We start from the raw sequence: 20,276 nt of genomic DNA, 5'->3' as shown, positions 1-20,276 counted from the left end.
CCTGCTGATTCTTTCTAAATACCCATAAAACTTGCTTAATGAAAGCAAAATTCCTCCAAGATGTTGGGCATATAGGCAGCTTCGGGCCAAATTCTTTCGAACTTCAGCCACAGCAACAGCAGTTGCTCAATCAAGGGCAGCACAAGGAAGATGCTGGGAGCTAAATTGCAAGGTCCTAGTGCTCTCTGGCCTGGAATCGCCCCTCGCCACTGGTTCTCAGACCACAATGAGGCCCCCGACACTGGGCGTGCCATGTAGCTTAACTCTGTACCTGAAGAAAATGTTCAGACATGGATTTTTAATTTGAGATTTTTCTTCTTCCTGATGTGAGGTCTCATTTGTTGAAGAAAGGAAGACAGTCTGCCGTGAGTTAGTATCAGGATTCTGGCAACAACGCAAAGCAAAATCCAGTCCAGCCTGTTCAGACTTTCTCCCATAAAAAGATGCTGAAAAAAGATTTCTTCATGGTCTCCACCTAGGCCCCTTTGAAGGTAATCTGGTCAATTCATCAACTGTATTATGCTCTTGAATGGTTGCTTTTGCCCAATGGGCTTGGATATCAGTAAGAGTATTGGTTATGATAATATTATTATCATCATTTACAGAGATATCAGCTCTGGGGTAAGTGATTTCCTTTGCTTAATCCTCACAACAACCCTATGGGCAGGTGGGGGCAAAGGAGGAATGGGTAGAGTACTATTTTATCCCCATTGTACAGACAAGGAACTAAGGGAACTCATGTGCCTAAAATCCCCTAGTAAGCAGTAGAACCACAGAGCTAAACCTACATCTGCCCAACGCCAGATTTTGAAGACTATATGCAATAACTGGGCAGCCAATTCAAATGTGCCATCCTTTGGTCTTGTATTTACAATTTACTAGAGCTTACAGCAGGGGTTGCCAAATCATGGCCCACCCTGTGGCCCACAAAACCTAAAATATTTACTATACAGGAATTACAAAAAAAGTTTGCTGACCCTTGGCTTAGAGGAACAGTGAAAACAAACCCCAAATTTTTCATTCTATTTTCTGAGCTCTCTGTAGTACTTGAGATCAGAAGATTCTGTGACTTGTTTTTGATTCGTGAAAACATTTCATTGCATTGATTTATGTATATGACCCTGAGTGATGACAGTTGAAAATAAATTCGGAAAAAGAAAAACAAAGAGCTAAAGAGTTGTGGTTCCAAATATCCACCTCCTGGATCAGTGCAGAGCTGCTGGTTAACCAAAATCCTGGGAGGGTTTTGCCAGAGTCATAAAGAATTGAGTGAATGGATCCACACTGAGTGTAGACAAAAGTGCCCACAGGCCTCTCTTGACTTAGGTTGATGGGGGTTTGGAGGGGAATCCTCTCACCAGCATGCAGCCAAACTGAAGGCTCACTGTCTAAGTGGCTGCCAGCATGCTAGGCCAACAGAAATAGTGACAAAGAGGGTAGTCAGAAAGCCAATGAGTAACCATTCACTTTACTCACTGTTTTCAAACTAGCGAGAGGTGTTTGGTAATCTTCGTGTAAAACAGACATCTGAGTCATCTCAGCAGCAGGGAGTTCTCATGAGTCATGTAACACATGCAAGTCCCAAATCAGGCCCTTCCACGGGCTCAAGAACATGCCAAGAATCTTAACCAATACTATCACCACACTACCCAGTGTCGATTCAAAAATCAATGATAGATACCTGACTATACCTGTATGCCCAAATGTACTAGGCATACCACACCTATAGAGTCATTCAAGTTGCAGAAGGGGTAGAGGAAACACCTGCAAACTCCAAAACTGCCGCAGCTTGCTATGTGAGCTTGTGCATGTGCTGTTCTTATCTCCACCTAGAATTTACCTATAAAATAAGATATTTGAGTTGGATACTTTTGCAGTGCCCTCTAGCTCTAAGAGTATATGGAATGGACACTCCACCAACACTGTAGAAACAATTCTAGAATACGCTGCTGACATATGACTCACAATTCATTATCCAATTAGTGTTATTATAATTACCATCAATATTATCATTATTATCTTTACTTACAGCATAAACAATAATAACAATAATAATAATAGCCAGCATTTGTTAAGTACTTTGTATATGCCAGATCTGATTTTTTGAGGCCTCTAGCATATGTGGGACAAGAAGATTGTAGGCTCTGCATAGACCAGGAGTCAGCAACCCACAGCCATGGGCCATTGCCTGTTTTTGTAAGCAAAGTTTTATTAGAACACAGCCAAGCCTATTGTTAAGCTATTGTCTGTGGCTGTTTTTGCACTCCAAGAACAGAGTTGAGTAGTTCCAATAGAAACCCTAAAATATTTGTTATTTGGCCTTTTACAAAATAAACCCCACCCCCACCCCCATCACTTAGACCTTACAGAGCAAATCTGTTGCTTTTCCCGGGCTGGTGTCTGCTTCCTACTCTTTTGGTTCAAGCCTCTTGACTCTCCCTTGGGGCACAGCCCCCTTCTCAATTCTGTCTCTTGGGTTGGGGGAGCTGACCCACTGCCCATCTCAAGCCTGGTGAATCCAGCCCCATGACCACAGGGATTTGTGGGTGGGCCTGTGGACCCAGTTGGTCCAGTGACATTGAGTCTTAAGACTTTTGCTAGAAAAAGTGGGAAGGAGAAGCTGTTTCTTATTGAGGTTTCTGAGCTACTAGGATGTGTCCAGAGCTGCCAGGAGCCTGCATGGAAGTGACCTGCCTGTGTTTGAAGACAAAAAGACACGGAGAATGAGTCCCGATGATAAGATCTTAGCCTCTGGATCCAGCTATGCCTGAAGCGACCTCTGGACTTTTCGGCTAATAAACCGATACATTCTCCTGTTTTCTTAAGTCAGAGTAAGTTATGCTTCTGTCTCTTGCAACTAAAACAAAACAATCCTTTGAAATAGACATGATTACTTTCCCCATTAAGACATACCTGCTCAACGTCACACAGCTAGTCCTAACCCACAGCTGTTTTCCCGTCTTAGAAGATGGAGCCTTCCAAACCTCATCGCTGCTCTCCAGAGGGTGGTTCTGTGGGGATCATCCTGTTTTCTACTTGTGACTGTCCCATGACGAGGCCCAGTACAGCGCTAGCTGCTCACGTGGTAATTCGGGGGAAGTTATAATAAAGGGTGGTGTCTTAGCCATTTCTCAGCCCCACATTCTTGCCATTCAACTGGCAAAAATTTTCTGCTGGGGAGAAAACTGACCTCCCTCTGTTGGGATATCAGCAAGCAGCGTATGTTATCGGGCGTCTCAGCGCGGGGAGCAAGATTGTGAGTCAGGACGCTTCTCCGTCAAGGAATGCGTTAGGGCGCCGAAGCACAGATTCCACGAAATCACAGCTAACTGGAACCGCCCGTCTCACAGGGCATCGTCTCATATTTTGCTTTAAAGAGAAGGACAGACTGCAGGGGGAGACACACAGTGCAGGGTATGGAAACAAGGCCATACTCTTGTCTCTGGTTGGTGTGTGGCTCAATGCTACACCTGCGCTGGCTGGAGAACTTCGTAACGAGGGCTGGCTCTCAGACAGGCATCCCGAGGACTCACAAGACCCTCTGTCAGGGGTGCACGGGTCTCAGCACACCACGCCAGGACAAGAGAGTGAATTCAAGCAGTTGTGAATGATTTTCAACCAAAAGAGTTAAGCATAAGCTAGATGGGTAGATGGATGGAGCATTATATAGACAGAAGATAGATAAACACAAATATATACACATATAACTGTATATGCAAAGATTACGAATAATATTTCTGGAGGGTTCACAGAATACTGTTAATAGTGGCGGTCTCTGAGGAGAGTGAGTAAATGGGTATTTCAAATGACGGTGACTCACTGATCATTGCATACCCTTTAGCACTGTTTGAATGTTTTGCAATCTGCTTTTATTACTTTTTCGATGTCAGGATTAAAAATAAGAGGAAACTGCCAAAAAATATATTTCATGACAAACCCCTCTTGGTTTCGTCTCTTGATGACCCTAAAGGTCAAATGGCCAGAACCCCATTTCCTTGGGCTTTCTGGTAAAGCCTCTTCCTTTGAGGCTTTGTCATATCGGCCATGGCAGACGGTCACGTTGACATGAGCTCCCAGCTCATGTGTCAGTTCCTTGAGCAGACAGAAGGAGCCACGGGACCCAGCTCTTGCCTGGCAAGCGGATTACATAGGACCTGTTTCTTTAGGGTCTGACCCAGCTCAGTGCCAAGTCAGAGGTAAAGGGCAAAAGGTGGCAGAAGGACATCCAAAGTACCAGCCACGAAGGCCTCCAGCCCGTCTAGGCACAGCTGGGGCCAGGATGGGGCATCCTGGGCATGGAAATCAAAGAGCTGGCCTCAGCCTGGCCTCCACGATACTCAGTCATCGGAATGGTCTGAGCCCCCATCTGCTTTATTACAGTCCGTGGACCAAGTTTAAGACTTCAAAAGAATGGGACATGAAACAGAGCTGCCTAGCACGATTCTGAACCATTCCATGCTCCCCCCACCTAGAGACAGACAGACAGACAGACACACACACACACACACACACACACACACACACACACCCCTTCTGTAGAAAGAACCTACATCTGGCTTTAAAGCCCAGTTCCACTACTTTCTAGCTGTACAATCCTAAGCAATTCACTTTAATCCTCAAGAGCCTCAGTTTCCTTATTCACACAAGAAAAGAAGATCATAGAAAAGAGTAAATTAGATGCAAGAACTTCTGCTAAGTGCCTGCTACAGAGTCACAGTCAGGACTGTCCTGTTTCCTTCCTTCCCTTTGGCCATCTCAGAAGTAAGGGGATGCTTTTGAAAGAATTCACTGGCTGAAAGAGACAACATAAAACTCCATCAAAATGAACTTTCTAGGAAAACCCTGCAGACACCCAGGCGAGACGCGGCATCTCTGGACTCTTACGTAACAAGTTACATAAAGGCCCTCTTATTCCCCCAACGTGCCCTCTCGGATTACGGCGTGGAGGCTAAGGCCAGAAGGAAATTCTGTAAGCATAATCCTGGGAAGTCAGCAAACAAAGCAGTGACCAGTTCAAGAAGCAAACCAGCGGTATGTTACCGGGAGACAATAATGATTCTACAGTGGCGCTGCAGTTTGCATGCGGGACTTCTATCGCTGTCCTGCTCTGACACATCATGAGGCTTCAGGCAGGTCATAAAAACCGCATTAGTGCATCAGTAGTGTTAGGATCCCCATCTTCAAATGGGAATAACCCATTATCTGTGCACCAGAATAATCATAATATCTGTGCACAAGGATATTATTGTAAAAATGGCCCCTCCATTTTTATACACACACACACACATCTGGCGTATTCAAGGATTGATGAAATTAATAATAGATGCAGAAGCTTTGTGAAATCCTTCAAAAGCTTCTGCCTAAAACATCTGCTGCAGGGCCCAGGTGATCATTTCACAGCAGATGAAATGTTTGGGATCCAAGGTGCATGGCTGAGAGGTGACCCCACTGAGAACTCAGATCCTCTTTGGCCATCATTAAAATTTTTTTTATTATCAGAGAACCCAATATGATCAAAGTTATTAATATACATCTACTCCAGACTTGGCACCGTTCTATATGCAACAGAGATAACCACAAACACCACAGAGGCTCACATACTGCAGCAGGGAGATAACAAATAATTAAAGCCATATGGGAAGACGTGCCATAAAGAACAATTAAGCCAGGTACTGGTGACTGTGACAGAGAGTGACAGGGGATATTTAAGATAAGGTGGTCAGGAGATGACATACTCAGTGACTTGAAGAAAGTAGGGTGACCATGTGGGATCTTGGGGGAAAGCACCCTTAGAGAGGGAACAGCAAGTGCAAACGCCCTGAGGCAGGAGCAAGTGTGATGAGTTTTAGAAACAGCAAGGAGGAGCTCCTCACTAGTAGTAAGTGCACAGGCAAATTCTGTGCGTGCATGCTTGATGGGATAAAGGGATTCTCCCTTGCATATGCACACAGAGAAGTTTCCCTTACAATCACAGCCCCCTCAAGACCTGTACCCATGGCCCCTGGTTAAGATCCTCTGTTCTACTCCAAGCATCTGTTGCTTCTGGCATGGCACTGTGGCTCCAAAAGGCTGAGTCCTGGCTGCCATCCCTCATGGGGTGAAAGAAAGACAAAAAGGAGGCCAAACTCTTTTTTTCAGCCAATGTGCTGGTTCTGAATTTCTAAGAGCTTGAGGGACTGAGAAATGAACGAAGGGCACAATCTGCAGCCTGCTCACACTGTCCTCTGTAGCAGGAAGGGCTTCCGGAGTCCTGAGCACCCTGATCGCATCGGATTCCACTGGGTCCTGAGTTGGAAGATGCCTTTAGTCTCCAGAAGGTAGTAAGAGAATCGGACCATTCAGTTAGGCTTAGCTGAGTGTCGAACAGAGAGCAAGTAACCGACAACTGTTTTTGGTTTGTCTTTAAGTAGAGTTTTGAATGACCCAAGGGTAAAAAACTAATAATAGTCATTTTTAAAACAATCAATAAGCTGATTTAAGCAGCACGCCTAGTCCAAGCAACCCACCCCAGGACGCTCAGCCTGTGTCTCGTGCCAGCCTCCCACGTGCCGCCCCAGGACTCTCAGTGTTAAGACCATCACACCTAATAACTCTTGCTAAGTACCAGGGCTCCAATTGCAGCTCCACCATAAAACACTTCATAAAATGTGTGGGCTTTGCTCCTGCTTTTGCAAACTTGTCCTCCTTCCTTTCTCTCCCCCCGGGCTCTGTAAGGTGCCTTCCAGCTCTCAGAATTTTCTGCTAAATCCTGGGAAACTCCGGCCGTGCGCCTGCTACTGCACTGTCGAACCATCGCGTCCTCTTTGCAGAGAAACTGCTGGATGATTTCATTCCCTGTTCCCCACTCCCTGGGCGCCAATCGTGGCACCATCCAGGATGGCTGGCGCCTCCACTGTGAGCAGTCTGACGTTGGAACTGGCAGGGGACCAGCAACAAGGACAGCCGTGGGACAGAGAGCTAAAGGCTACCTCCCCGCACCGAGCACTCCATGAAATACCCACACTGGGCAAGGGGCAGAGGCTAGCAGGGTTCACTATGATCCTCTTACCCACTAGACGCTCTTGCCTTGTCTTTTAAACAAAAAACACCAAAAGAAATAGTTTTACTGTATGTTTTTCAGATTACCTAAATAATATGCATTTTGTGACAGAAAGATATAAAAATGAAAGTGAAAATCACCAGGAAATCCCATTGCCAGGAAAATCTAAGTAACGGCCAAAGCTTATGCCAAGAATTATTTGAAATGTTTTATATTCATTTAAACTCATTTAAACCTCACAGCCTCTCTATAGGATTGTTTGAATTATCTGAAGACCCATTTTGTAGATGAGAACATCAAGGCACAGAGAAAATAAGCAACTTGCTCAAGGTCTCAAAGTTATTAAGCACAAGAGGTGCAAACTGGAACCCAGACCCATGTTCTTCATGCATCTTGGCCACGAATGCCTCCATTTGAGACATCCATTTCCACCCCAGCTCCCACTGCTCTGAGGTCCAGCACAGAGAAGGGACATGGCCCCTCCCTTAGTTTCCATGGGCTGTGCCTTCCCCTGCCAGCTCTCCAGCCCTTCATGAGCTTCCCAGAGAACCCCCTACTCAAGAGAGTGGACAGCAAACAAGGCAGGGGAAGAAGCCACCTTTCAGTCGACTCAGGACATGCTGAGCACCTGGCATGTGCACAGGATGGAGGGGATGCAAGGACTAGGACCCAGCCCTTGACCACAAGGGGTGTGTCTCCCGGCACACATGCCATAGAAACAAGAGCAACTGATGACAGCAATATGGGCAGACTGCAAGCTCCCCGAGGGCAGGGTCACTCCGTGGGCACTGAGGATTCAGGGAGGCACGCGGCAATTGTTTGTTGAGTGACTGAAAGCTTGCCGCACATGTTCTCTTCTGAAATCACAAAGAAGTCTGAAAGGGCTTTCTCAGTGAAGTGACAGTGAAGCTGAGACTCGCAGGCTGGATGTGACCGACCACACAGAGCAGAGGGGCACGTGCCAAAGCATGGGACGAGGACCCCGATTGGTGCTATACAACTAGGGCCCAGGATGGATGAAGACCAGGTGCTCAACAGAAGAAACTGTGCGGTCAAGGAGCCGGGGCTGGGGAGGAGACAAATAGGAGGGACAAATAGGGTCAGATGGTGGAAGTGCTTCCATGCCAAAGGAAGGAGTCTGGACTTGGGAAGAAGACCTTTCTGATGATATAGATTTGGGCGCTAGTAAAAAGCTGAGGGAAGAGATTAGCTCTAGGGAGACTAGGCAAGAAAAAAAGACCTCAGGAAGGGTGAGAACTGTACCCTGCAAGACAGCTACCTCTGAGCTGTGGAAGGAGAATCCATAAGAGGCAGACAGCAAGGGGCCACGGGGGAGGGCAGAGGCATGGCAGTGTCCTAGGGGGCGATCATACAGGGTTCCCCCAAGAACAGCGTTACTTTTGAACACTCCCACTAACAGAGTCTCCCAGACTGCACTGGACAGACACGACAACTCAATATACTAGCGGTTTTGAGCATCCTTCCTTCTATCTCAGCCATTTTGGGGCCACTTTAAGGACAAAAGTGGATTCCAAAGCGGATTTCATTTCACGGGCAAAATGCAATTCCATAATAGTGGCTGCTGGTGCAATGTGTTGAGAAGGATTCTGAGGCTGATTCCTCACTTGAATCCAGAGTCAATGTGAATGAGTTCTACAATTAACAGTATCTTCCATGGACACAAAACTAAGGAGTGGCCATGTATGTGCCCATATTTGCCATCCTTGCTTTAGTAATTTCTGTTCAATGTATTTCCAAGATGTGGGCTCATTTAAAACATAGACTGTCATATTTATGTTTGTGCCACGCCCTGTGCCAGGTAGGCACTGGGGAGACAGAGATCAATGTGCTTGGCAAATGTTTGTTAAATGAATGATCAAACTCATTTGTTCCTGAGGACAAAGAAGCTGGTTTCTGTGAGCTTTAGGAACACAGGGGTGGCAGAAAGGGCCTCTTTGTCTGAAGCCAGTGCCCCATTTTGACTTTGTCTGGGTCTGAATTTCCAGTGACAGGTCTCGGCTCCACCTGGGTTGAACTCGGGCAGATCTTGATCACGGGAAGTGCCCACCCCAGAGACAGACCCCCTGTTTGCTCCGCTGGAGGGGCTGGTACTAACGGACACAGCTAAGGAGCCCTGCATGGATGCGCAGGACCACACCGGGAATAACCTGTGAATGGGGCTATCCCAGCGCGTTCCTGGGGCATCTGTTTTACATGAGAGACGTGTGGAATGCAAACACCCAGGCATGCCTGCTTGGCCCCCCCAAGTGTTGGTGAAAAAAACTGTCTAGAATCGGGTTGGGGCAATGGGCACACATTTCTGGGGGGCTCACCTCAAGTATTAATATTTATTGATGCATAAGCCCAATAATTCCTATTTTTTGTCCCTAAACCCTCAATAGGGTGCTTGCAGGTAGTGGATACTCAATAAATAAGACAGAAACATTAAGTTTAAAGAGCTCCTGACACAGATGGGGAGGAAAGCAGACAGGCAAGAAGCCTGTCTTATAGTCTAAGAGGGGAAACGCCCTGAGAAAGGACAGGAGGAAGCACATGACAAACTGCTGAAGGAACCGATGCAGGCATGCATCAGTGCTCCTGGAACTAAGACAACAAAGAAATTGCTGGAATAGTCTGGAACAGAGTCACGGAGGAGAAGGACGTGGCTGAGTTTGGTAGCCCACAGGCAGACTAGCAGGAGAGGAAGGGCTGAGGCTACATCAGGCAGAGGAGAGAGAGAGAAGCTCGCAGGCAGATGGGAAAGGTTCAGAGACGGTGGCCCCCGTGGAAAGTTGATCTGGGAGCAGCAGGGAGGAGACAGGGAGCCGGACGAGGCATGGGGGACCGGCAGGCACCCAGGCAGGGAAGCGCAAGACCTGAACTGAGGTATGGGCCACACAGATGAAAGTGAAGACGAAGACCAAGCCCAAATCAAAACAGAGAACCACGAAGGAATCACAAGTGCAAAAGGAATCAAAAGCCAGGGAACCATCAATAAAAGGAAATGGCAGCTTCAGTGGCCACGTTCTGTGCATCCTTAGAGGCATGGATTCCTTACGTGGCCTTCAGACCCTCTGAACCCTGTCCCGCAAATGCCCAGGGCCTGGGAACCCGTAATCCAGATGTTTTCTCCTTATGAAGGCTTGAGAGCCTTCCTCATGCCAGCTCCCCTCCCCCTGCCGGCTACTCCCTTCCCTGTGTGATCAATAAAGGCAGGGATCGGCCTTCCTCTCCAGACGCTCAGTGCCTGTCGCTGCAGGCAGCCGCCCGGGATCTGAGAAAGTCCTGGTCTTTCCCGTATCAAAGATAAGCATCTAATGAGCTCAGGTTCTGAGGAATCAGTGCTTACTCCTCCCAGGACGTCTGTGTTGTACAGACAGCCTCACCCAGACGGTTAGATTCCCCCCTACGAGCTGCCAGCGCTTCCCATTTGCTGCGAGCCTAGGAGGGGAGAGGGATGGGGGCAACAGACAGTCTTTGGGCTCAGGGGGTTACAACTTAGCAGCTGAAAAGGCCATCCTCATCTGTTTTGTACTTAGCTGAAGACCTACACTCTATATGGTTAGAGGCCCATATAGGTGGAGTAGTTGTTAACATGGCCTCAGAGTCAAAGAGACCTGGGTACAAATCCCAGCTCCACCACTTAACAGCGAAGAAACTGTGGGTGAGTTTCTTAATGTCCCTGAGCCTCAATTTTTCTCCTCTATGAAATGAAGGCACTGATCACCCATGCACAGGGCTCAGTACGGTCAGTGCCTGGCACACGTTGCACATGCAATAGATATCTGCTAAGATGTACCAGGAAATGCTGGAGGCCCACTACTGGTCTTTAGGAAGTTCAGACTGTCAAACAACACGAGGGCATCTCCCAGACCCTAGAGGCTAAGTGAGGTTCTGTCTTTAATTCTTCTTGTTCCAGTTACTTACTTACAGGTGGAGAAACCTAGACATTCTTATTCTGCCTTGTTTTACCTTGCAGAATGTAGCGGGTGGAAGATGATTTCAATGTTTATTGAGTATCTATATTGAGTCAGGCACATCATAGACTTTCTCTCTTTTAATCCTCACAATAACTCAAAGGGTACAAATGTTTAGCCCAGATCAAGCGAGAAGGTAAAGAGAGGCTGAGATTGAGACTCTTGCCTAAGGTCATATAGCTAAGAAAGTACAGAGCTGGGATCCAAACCCAGGTCTCTTTGACCACCTTATGCTATTTCCAAGCTCCTGATCTTAGCCAGATTCAACCCTAGGCGCCTGGGTTTCCTTCCAGAAATATACACCAAGACAAGAGTTTGTCCCAGATTTTAGATTTAGGACTCTAAAAATGCTTGGCTGATAAAACAAACCTTTTGCTGAATTCTTCAAAGACGCCTAGCAGCCCAATCAAGCCTGACTGGGAACTCTCTCTGGTCTGGACCCAGACCTTTGGGTGTGTGACCTCCTACCAGGCCCTGACATACCCCCAAATCATGACCAGGAAACATCATGGAAGGAGCCTTAAGATTCCATTCTTTTGATCCCCCCAACCCTTAAAAGCACCTCCTCTCTGAAAGACTATACTAAAACCCACCAACAGTTTTACTTCCTTTCAAACACTATCTTAAACAGTGAACCCATCTACCCACTATCCTCATTTAATGGGATCAGCTGACCCAGTCTTCTCTGGAGAGATTAATATTAATAATATACTAATGATAGCCGACCTTCATTGAGTACTTACTCCAAGTCAGGTACTATCCTCCAATCACCCAGTGAAATAGATAATATTATGAGTCCCACTTCATAGATGAGAAACCTGAGGCTTAGAGGCTTAGGTAGGTTAATCACCACCAGATAACTAGTTAGTGCCAGAGACAGAATCAAAACCAGGAACACTCACAAACCATATTCTACTCTCTGCATGATGCTTTCCCCAGGGAGCCTCCCACTGCTTCTCCGCCTGCTAGAATGACACAGCACATCTCTCCTCTCCCAGACAGTGCGCTGATTTCTCCTGGGACTGTGCAGTCTGTCTGAGGAACACCGCGGACCAGAGTATTTTCCTACTGACACGGGCATGTGTTCTCTTGGCCGTGTCACCCCACTCAGCCCTGGCACTGAGGGGTTCGTGAGCTCAAAAACAGTCAGTCAGGTTTCCAAGTAATATTTAATGATCCTATCAGATACAATATAATTAGGATAATAATATAATATATAATATTATATGTAATATAATATATAATATATTATATTAATATATTATATTGTGTGTGCATTTAAAAGGCAAGATGAAAAACTACCTATATTCTATAAAAATTGCACATTGAATCAAGAATAAAAAAAAAAAAGACACCACAAAATGTTCCCAGTGGCTGTCTGTGAATGGTAAGATGAAGGGTGGTTTATATTTCTTTTTTTTTTTTTTTTTTTTTTTGAGACAGAGTCTCACTTTGTTGTCCAGGCTAGAGTGAGTGCCGTGGCATCAGCATAGCTCACAGCAACCTCAAACTCCTGGGCTCAAGCAATCCTTCTGCCTCAGCCTCCCGAGTAGCTGGGACTACAGGCATGCGCCACCATGCCCAGCTAATTTTTTCTATATATATTAGTTGGCCAATTAATTTCTTTCTATTTATAGTAGAGACGTGGTCTCGCTCTTGCTCAGGTTGGTTTCGAACTCCTGAGCTCAAACGATCCGCCCACCTCGGCCTCCCAGAGAGCTAGGATTACAGGCGTGAGCCACCGCGCCCGGCCTATATTTCTTTATTGATTCTTTCCTTTATGTTTCAAACTTTCTACAACAAAAATGAAGCCATCTTTATAATCAGAAACAAAAAAGTTGCTAAAAAAAAATATGCTATTCAGAGTAAAGACAAGAACTACTTAGTCTACAAGTAACCTCACGGGCACATGTTTCTTCTGCTTGCTGCTTACGCACTGTGTGCCCTGGTGACAAATGCCTACCTCCGCCTCCCATGACTCGGTTTCCAAGCCTGCTCCTGATGGCAAGGGAAGAATGTCAGTGTTGGGAGCGAATCACCCATGGCCCCTCTCCAGCCCTGCCTTCTGCAGAGGGAAGTTTAATTAGCAAACGCTCTGGGAAGCAGTCAGCGCTACTACTAGCTGGCAGGTGGGGCAGGTTAGCTCTTTAGCCACCCCTGCTTTGGCCGAGCCTCAGAGCTCAAGGAGAGAGGGCATTTTCATCCTGCGTAGGGCCACGTCCACCCTTCTAGAAGCCATTCCAATGCTGCCTCCTGAGGAATCAGCCAGGCCCTGGCTCCCTTCTCCAAAGAGTGGCATAGTTTCTCCCCCTGATCTTCTCCCCCGTCTAGCATTGCGAGCCGTCCCGGAGCGTGCCGCGCTGCGTGGGGAGAGGGCTGCCCTAATTTCCTAATTCGCTTGGATGGACACATTTCACTCTGAGGCTGAGACATCTGGGAGTGAAGTCATACACGGCTAAACTGTGCTGTGTGAGAAATCAATGGGAACCCAGGGGACTGGGGAGAGGGAGCTGGGGAGGGGAGAGAAGGGGTTTGGGCAGGAAGCACAAGAGCCTATCGACATGTGGGAGGCAGGTGCCTGGTAGCAGAGACAGCCAATGGAAACCATCCCAGCTGGTAGTGGTGGCCAAGGGAGCGTCAGTAAGAAAAACGATGATAACAATAGCAGCGACCATTTCAAGACTGACATTTGAATTTTGATACCTTATTTTCTTGGTTCTAAGATTAGACTTGTAACTTTTTTACTATTTCTAAAATTGGGATGTATATTAGTCAATATATAATCTACTGTGGTATTTATCTTTTTATCAGAAAAATTATTGTTAAATTGCAAATGCAACCTGCAGCTAAGGGTGATTTAGAGTGGAGTGAATGCAGCTGTTTAGGAACCTTCTGCTGGAGACAGACGAGGATGTGCTGACTGACTTTCTCCTTGTCTCTTTGATCTTCAGGTTTCCATGCTCCCCCATGTTCATACGCATGCTCAGAAGCAATGCCTCCACTTTAGCTCTCTGCCTAGCAGACTCCTGCTCATCCTTCCAACGTGGATGGAACATTGCCTCCTCCAGGAAGCCTCCCTGGCCTAACGGAATAGGTCTAATGGCCCCGCTGGTCTGTGTGATTGACCAATGTCCACTGTCTCCCACTGGACTGAACCCTCCCTGAGACAGAACGAGACCTTGTTTCCTCATCGCTAAATCACCCATAATGCACACAATAGGAATTTCAATGAATTTTTGCTGTATGAATAAATTCAAGTGTCTAATACAGAGCTAAAAAGACAAATGACTGATTCCCACCTCAGATGATCAAAAGTTCTTTCAATAATCCTTGGCAAATGTACCAACAGCAAGGGTGAACATGACCCAGACCTTCGGAAAAGAAAGAAGTCTTGTTGTCTTTCTACCATCACCAGACCATGTTGATACTTACTTCACTAGATGTTAGATAATATTTAGACACTTATTATTTGTGCCTTTTGCCCTCCTGGCTCCTAGTGACTCCTCCTTACACCTATTTCGATTACAAGCCAAAGCCTCCCTTGAAAGGATGTATGTAAATAAAGAACATAGCATTTAGTGCAATATTAATATACATACTAAACTGTAAGGAAGGTAACAGACAGGGTGTTAGAATGGTGACTACGGTTATTATCAATGTTCTTTAAAATCCTATAATCCTAGCAACTATTGAGAACAATTTCACACCTAGAAGCGTCCTTAGAAACCCTCAGGTCTGGCCATTTCGCAGGTAGAGGCCAAAACATAGATCTGTTACTAAAGGACAAAGGTGTCCTACAGGTGGCATACTGGGACAAGAAACTTCTGGAATAAAAAGAAAATCTTGAGGCCAGAAGGTCTGCATGGGTCTACTCCTTCAGCTGTTTCTCTTTGGCCCTACCATAGTGGTTCTGAGCCACGAGCAATTTCATAACGTCTGGAGACATTTTTGGTTGTCACAACAAGGGAAAAGTCACTATTAGTGGGTAGTGCCAGGGACACTGCTAGTGATCCCACACAACAAAGAATTATCTGTCCCCAAATGCCAATAGTGCCAAGGCGGAGAAACTCTACCATGAAAGGAGTCAGAAGAGGTGAAGGAACCAGCCCTGGGTGATTCCTCACACTTCTCTCCCACCCTTGTCACCCAACACGCCTAAGACTGTGCAGCACACACTGAGGCACTTTTCTACCCCACGTGGGGCTAACAGATACCGGAAGACAGGCCCAGCCCCAACAGAAACACGACACTTCTTCCAAGACCAGAAATTGTACTGAATTTCCTTGATTCTAAAATATACATTTTCTCCATGTTTTAACATTTCTGGAAATGGAATGTGTCTTATAACCAATGCAGTCCTCTCTCCAAAAAAAAAAAAAAAAAAAACACTGTTATGAAATCAATGGAAACTCTTCTAAATGATGACATATGATAGAATCAAAGAAACATGGCAGTTTCCACCATAATGTTTATATAGAAGTATAACAAATAAGTAAAAACAAATAGATAATGGAGCGTGGTGTGAAATTTGTTTGATTTCCGAAAATAATATGCAAGGCTTCAAAGAATCTTTCCCTTGTGGCGGGCTCCTTTGTTCAATGTGAGCTCACGCTCTTCAGCCCTCTTGGTGGGAAGGCCGAAAGCACAGACTTCACCCTTAGGATGGAAGGACACCAATGACCAGAGTCACTGCTATCAACGGTTTCTGCTTCTTTTGACCTATTTTGTATTATCTTCTTGGACTTCTGAAAATGGAAACTAACATGTGAAAGGCTAGAGTAGTAAATACTGGACCAATATTTAATCCAGTAACCCCAAAACAGTACCCAGAGCCCTGTGAACACTGAGTAGATAGATGTATGTTGAAGGGCTAAATAAGTACCAGCTATTTTCTTCCCAATTATGGAGGAAAAGAAAGAGTAATTTTAAGGAATAAATAGCAAGGGGAGGTGGTGGTCTTTGTAACACCCACACTCTGTATTGCAAGTGGGAAAAGAAATACATAACAGGGTCCCAGAGCAAAACATTGGATCAAAGACTTTATGGATTTGTAGTAATTAGAAAATACCTTTTTCACCATCAAAGCCAGGCCTGCTGGTTTCCCCACCAAATAGAGGAAGCAGTGACACACCACTTACACTTTTGAATCTTTGGACCCAAGGACTTTTGCAGCAGGATAAACTGCTTAACAGTAAAACCTTAATAAAATCATTTACATCAGCCTGCACTTGCAAGAGGAAATACAGTTATCACACAACAGGCAAACGACAGAGCTGGGATCCAAAGATTTTTATCTGGATCTATTTCTTCTACAGTCACCGCTGAAGACACTGACATTGTAACTTCCAGAAAGAACCTGCGGCTCAGTGCAGGGGACGTATCATTAAGGACGGCGTCACAGACTTCTGGGTGCTTAAGTTCTTTTTAAGATGCAACCACAGATCATGATTTTGGTAAAAGGTACAGCTTTTCCAACTCACCGCTCAGTATCTTGTTAAATGTAATCTAAGCAGTCATTAAATGGGGAAGACTCTATGTGGACAGGGAAGAACATCACGGATTCACTCATTAGTTCCTTCGAGAGTGTTCACTGAGACACTCACTGCCAGGCACGGGCTGCAGGGACCTGCAGGCTTTGTTCACCATCCTAAGACGTTTCAGAAGCTAATTATTTTTTCCTGATAATCACATTATGTTTTCCCAATCCTTATTCCTCCTTTTTCTGAGCCTCTACCTGGCTAAGGCAGACCTGAAGGGGGCTCCCGTCACTTCAGCCCCCCAAGAAAAGAGAGTGTCTTTGCCAAATACCAAGATCGGCTCTTCTGAGTGCTTTATAATATCCCGTTTTTCCACTTTTCCATTTCTCCTCTTTCTCCAGGAATGCAAGGCGATCCCTCCCTTCTCATGGCCCCCCACAGCCCGCTCGGCCCCACTCGGGATTTCCAACCCACCTGACCTTTCTGCCGGCTGTGGGACCTCGGGGGCCGCGTCGTGCTGGGGTGCGCTCTGTCGCCCATCACTGTCCGCTGCGCCGCTGCAGGGGAAAACCTGCCTCCCGGGGGTTTAAAGTTTACCCACCCCGTGTTCTGATGTCAAAGACATCACAGACTGTCCTATTGACTGCTGTCATTTGACGTGAATGCCCAAGGCCACTTTTTGTTTGTTTGGAAGTTGCGTAATTATAGGAGTTAAAGACCTCCTCAGGATCATCTTTGGCCTTTGATGTCCCTTTCCTCTCCTTACGCAAGAACCAGGGCTGTTTCCTTTTCAGGTTTTGTGAATTCCCAGTGGGTGATCCCAGCTGCTCGCTAGTAAGCCCCTGAGCCAGGAGAGGTAGATCACTCTGTCACCAGGTGATTCTCCCCTGGCACCTGCCTTCACTTCCCTAACATCGTAGTCATTAGCCACTCCGTCCCCCCCCCCCCCAAGCCTTGCTCATTGACATTTAGCCCTACCCAGCGGGGTTCTTAGTCTTTAACTTCCAGATCCCAACGCCAAGGAAAGAAACCAGCCTCTTTGAAGGCCCGGAGACGTCCCAGCTTCCGATCCTTTGTCTGTGCCTAAATTCTAAACGTTCTATACCTTAATTCATTCCTGGATTTCGTTGAAGGACCTCTGTTTGTTTTCTAAGTAAGTGTAAAATGGAAGGAAAACTTGCTGTTTTGAGATAGGTTTGGACACCAGCCCCACATGGCCTTCCATAGTTTCCACGGATAACACCACCATTTCTCAGACTGAGTCTCGCAGAACACTAATCCCCCAAAATGCCCCTGGATTTGAAGGTGAAGGGAGTCAGATAAGATTGGAAAGAGCTGCTTACCCTTGGAGGCCCGTCGTGTGCATTAGTGTATTAAAGGCTCTGAGAAGTTCTGCAGCAAAGAAACTTATTCGATTTCATTTAACCAAGCCATACCCAAGGTTATTGGAACCCAGAGCCTGACTACTTTTTGTTTTATTTTTCTTACATAAGAACTATATAGATATTATAGATTTAGTAGTAATCAAAGAACATAATTTGGAAGCAACGATCTACTGCATAAAGACCAAGCTCCTAACACAGTGTACGAGGCCCTCAGAGTCCAGGCTGGCCGGCCTCTCCGACTTCTGGAGAAGGGTTCTTGTCACCCTTTCCTCCTCTCCACACCCCTCACCCCTACTCAGGCATCAAATCTCCATATTGCAGTGATCCTCTAGGCTAAGAAGAGGGGGTAATTGGGGTGAGGTCATAGATGGCCCTGAGCCTATGCTACATAATTGGATTTATTCTCATGGTACGGAAGAATAATAAAGACTCTGGTGAGAAGATTGGTAGCATTCAGGCTGCCTTATAGAATTATTAGTCTGACCAAAGTGTAGCACAGAGAATGGAGCCTCGGTTCTCAACCAGGACCGGCGACAGCGGGGAAGGGGCCAGGGGAAAACCTGAACTGTCACCCACTGCAGACAGCTGACATCCAAGGTGTGTGACAGGTGGCCTGATGGAGAGCTCCCCCATGGTGTGGCCCCTGTAAGACCCCCGCATCCTGCGGTCTTGATGGCCTCGACACACTCCTCACCATATCTGTGGCTCTTTCACCAAGGGACTCTGGCCCCGCTGTGGATCATTTCAATCCCAGTCTGAAATTTTCACATCTGGGAAAGGATTGCCTTGCAGCTGGTTCCTAGCAACCACAGAAAAATATGCCAGAAGAAGGTGTACTGTAGAATGCAATGGAGCTCCACCTGAGATTTCAATCCCACTCCCACCACTCGTGAGCTGTGTGACCTTAGGCAGACTACCTAACACCTCTGATCCGCAAATACCTCATTCATAAAATGGGAGGATAGTCATTACAATTCATAGGATTGTTGTGAATATGAAATCAATCAGTTTATGTGAAAGTGCCTGGAACCTATTATAGCATGCAACACATGGAGACAATTATTATTATCATGACTATGTATTTATTCATTCCATAAATATTTCTTAGGCAAAATAACCATTGACTTTATGAGCCCTTGGAGGAATGTTGCTATTGAGCGTTGCCATGGGAACCCATGGCAAATCCACAGCAGACTGGATTTTCCAGTCTCATGTCTTGGCAGCCTGACTACATTCAAGTCCTGGCTGCAGCCTCTATGTCCTCTTGTGGTGCCATTTACCACTTTAGGATATTGATATTGGCTGATCATCATGAAGACTTACTATGTGCCACACACACTCTAAGTGCTTCACATTGGTTTGTTTGAATCGTTCAACTCCCTTATGAAATAGACACTACTATTATTCCTTTTTGTAGACAAGGAGAAGGCACAGAGAGGTTCAGCAACCTGCCCAAGTTCACACAGCAGGTCAACGAGAGACCCTTGACGTGGGACTCCTGAGCCTGTGCGTGTTACCATCACATGCTGCCTCTCGCTGGAGGGGCTTCCCATCCCTCCGGAGAAGGAGAGGTGTGAGGCACGAACACGTGAGAAGGGATGGAAAGTGGAGAGGCGGTGGCGGGGGGTGTGGGTGAGGCATGGAAAGCAAGACCACCTCTTGGGTGTCGTGCAGTGAAAACAACCAGTTCAGCCTTAGCCAGGCCCAGCCTGGGCCTCGTGCTTCTCCAGAGCGCCGTGTCTGAGTAGGGGGCAGATGGCGGCTGTTGCCTGGCAACAGGAAGGGAGGCTGTTGCCTGGAACCCAGGACACGGCTACTGAGAGCAGAGTGGCCACAGATACCTCTACTTCTGGGTGGCTAAAGATTTGCAATTTGCAAAATAGAGAGCTCATCAGTGGGTTTCCACATGGCATGAGAGAATGCCTTAAGATGCTTCCAAACTGGAATTCTAGGATGCACGCTCCCCCAGAGACCTCTCTAACGCATCTGCCTCTGTCTCAAAAGGACAAACAGGAGAAATAACACTTAGAGCCCTTTCTGTCAGCCAGGTGCTTTATGCTGAATTCTTCCAGCCACTTTCTGCACGGAATCATTTCATATTATCACCTCCACCTTACTCAAGAGGCACAGGGAGAGAAAGGGACTTGCCCCAGGACACGGGGTGGACAAGAACTGAAGCCAGGACCCGAGCCAAAGAAAGAGGAGAGGAAATCACCTCTGGGGGTAGGGACTGGTACTCAGCAGGTGTGTTTGGACAGGCTGGGTGGTCGCACCTTTCACTTACTGATGCCTTCTCATTCAAGCCGCTACTGTGAGCCAGCGACACAAAACCACACCAGACAGGCCAGGTCCATGCCCGTGCTCCGTTTGTATTTTCTGCTCCGCCAAAGGCAAGAGC

At 46.6% G+C, this 20,276-nt stretch overlaps 1 protein-coding gene across 3 annotated transcripts in view; it reads right to left on the bottom strand.

Annotated features, from left to right (window-relative positions):
- SLC1A2 (solute carrier family 1 member 2) overlaps positions 1-20,276 on the bottom strand; it is a 145,026-nt gene that overhangs the window by 76,094 nt on the left and 48,656 nt on the right. Inside the window, exon 1 of one of the 3 annotated variants that reach the window (XM_020286515.2) lies at positions 16,968-17,367. The exons of 1 other annotated variant lie outside the window; for it this stretch is intronic. The gene's annotated coding sequence lies outside the window, so the exon portion shown is untranslated. Of the gene's footprint in view, positions 1-16,967; positions 17,368-20,276 lie in introns of those variants that run through there. One more of the 3 variants, XM_012755409.2, reaches the window with a different exon arrangement.

The sequence above is a fragment of the Microcebus murinus genome, chromosome 4, assembly GCF_040939455.1.
Source record: "Microcebus murinus isolate Inina chromosome 4, M.murinus_Inina_mat1.0, whole genome shotgun sequence".
NCBI classification, from domain to species: domain Eukaryota; kingdom Metazoa; phylum Chordata; class Mammalia; order Primates; family Cheirogaleidae; genus Microcebus; species Microcebus murinus.
Note: the sequence above shows the minus strand (reverse complement) of the source record. Positions and strands in the feature narration are given on the sequence as shown.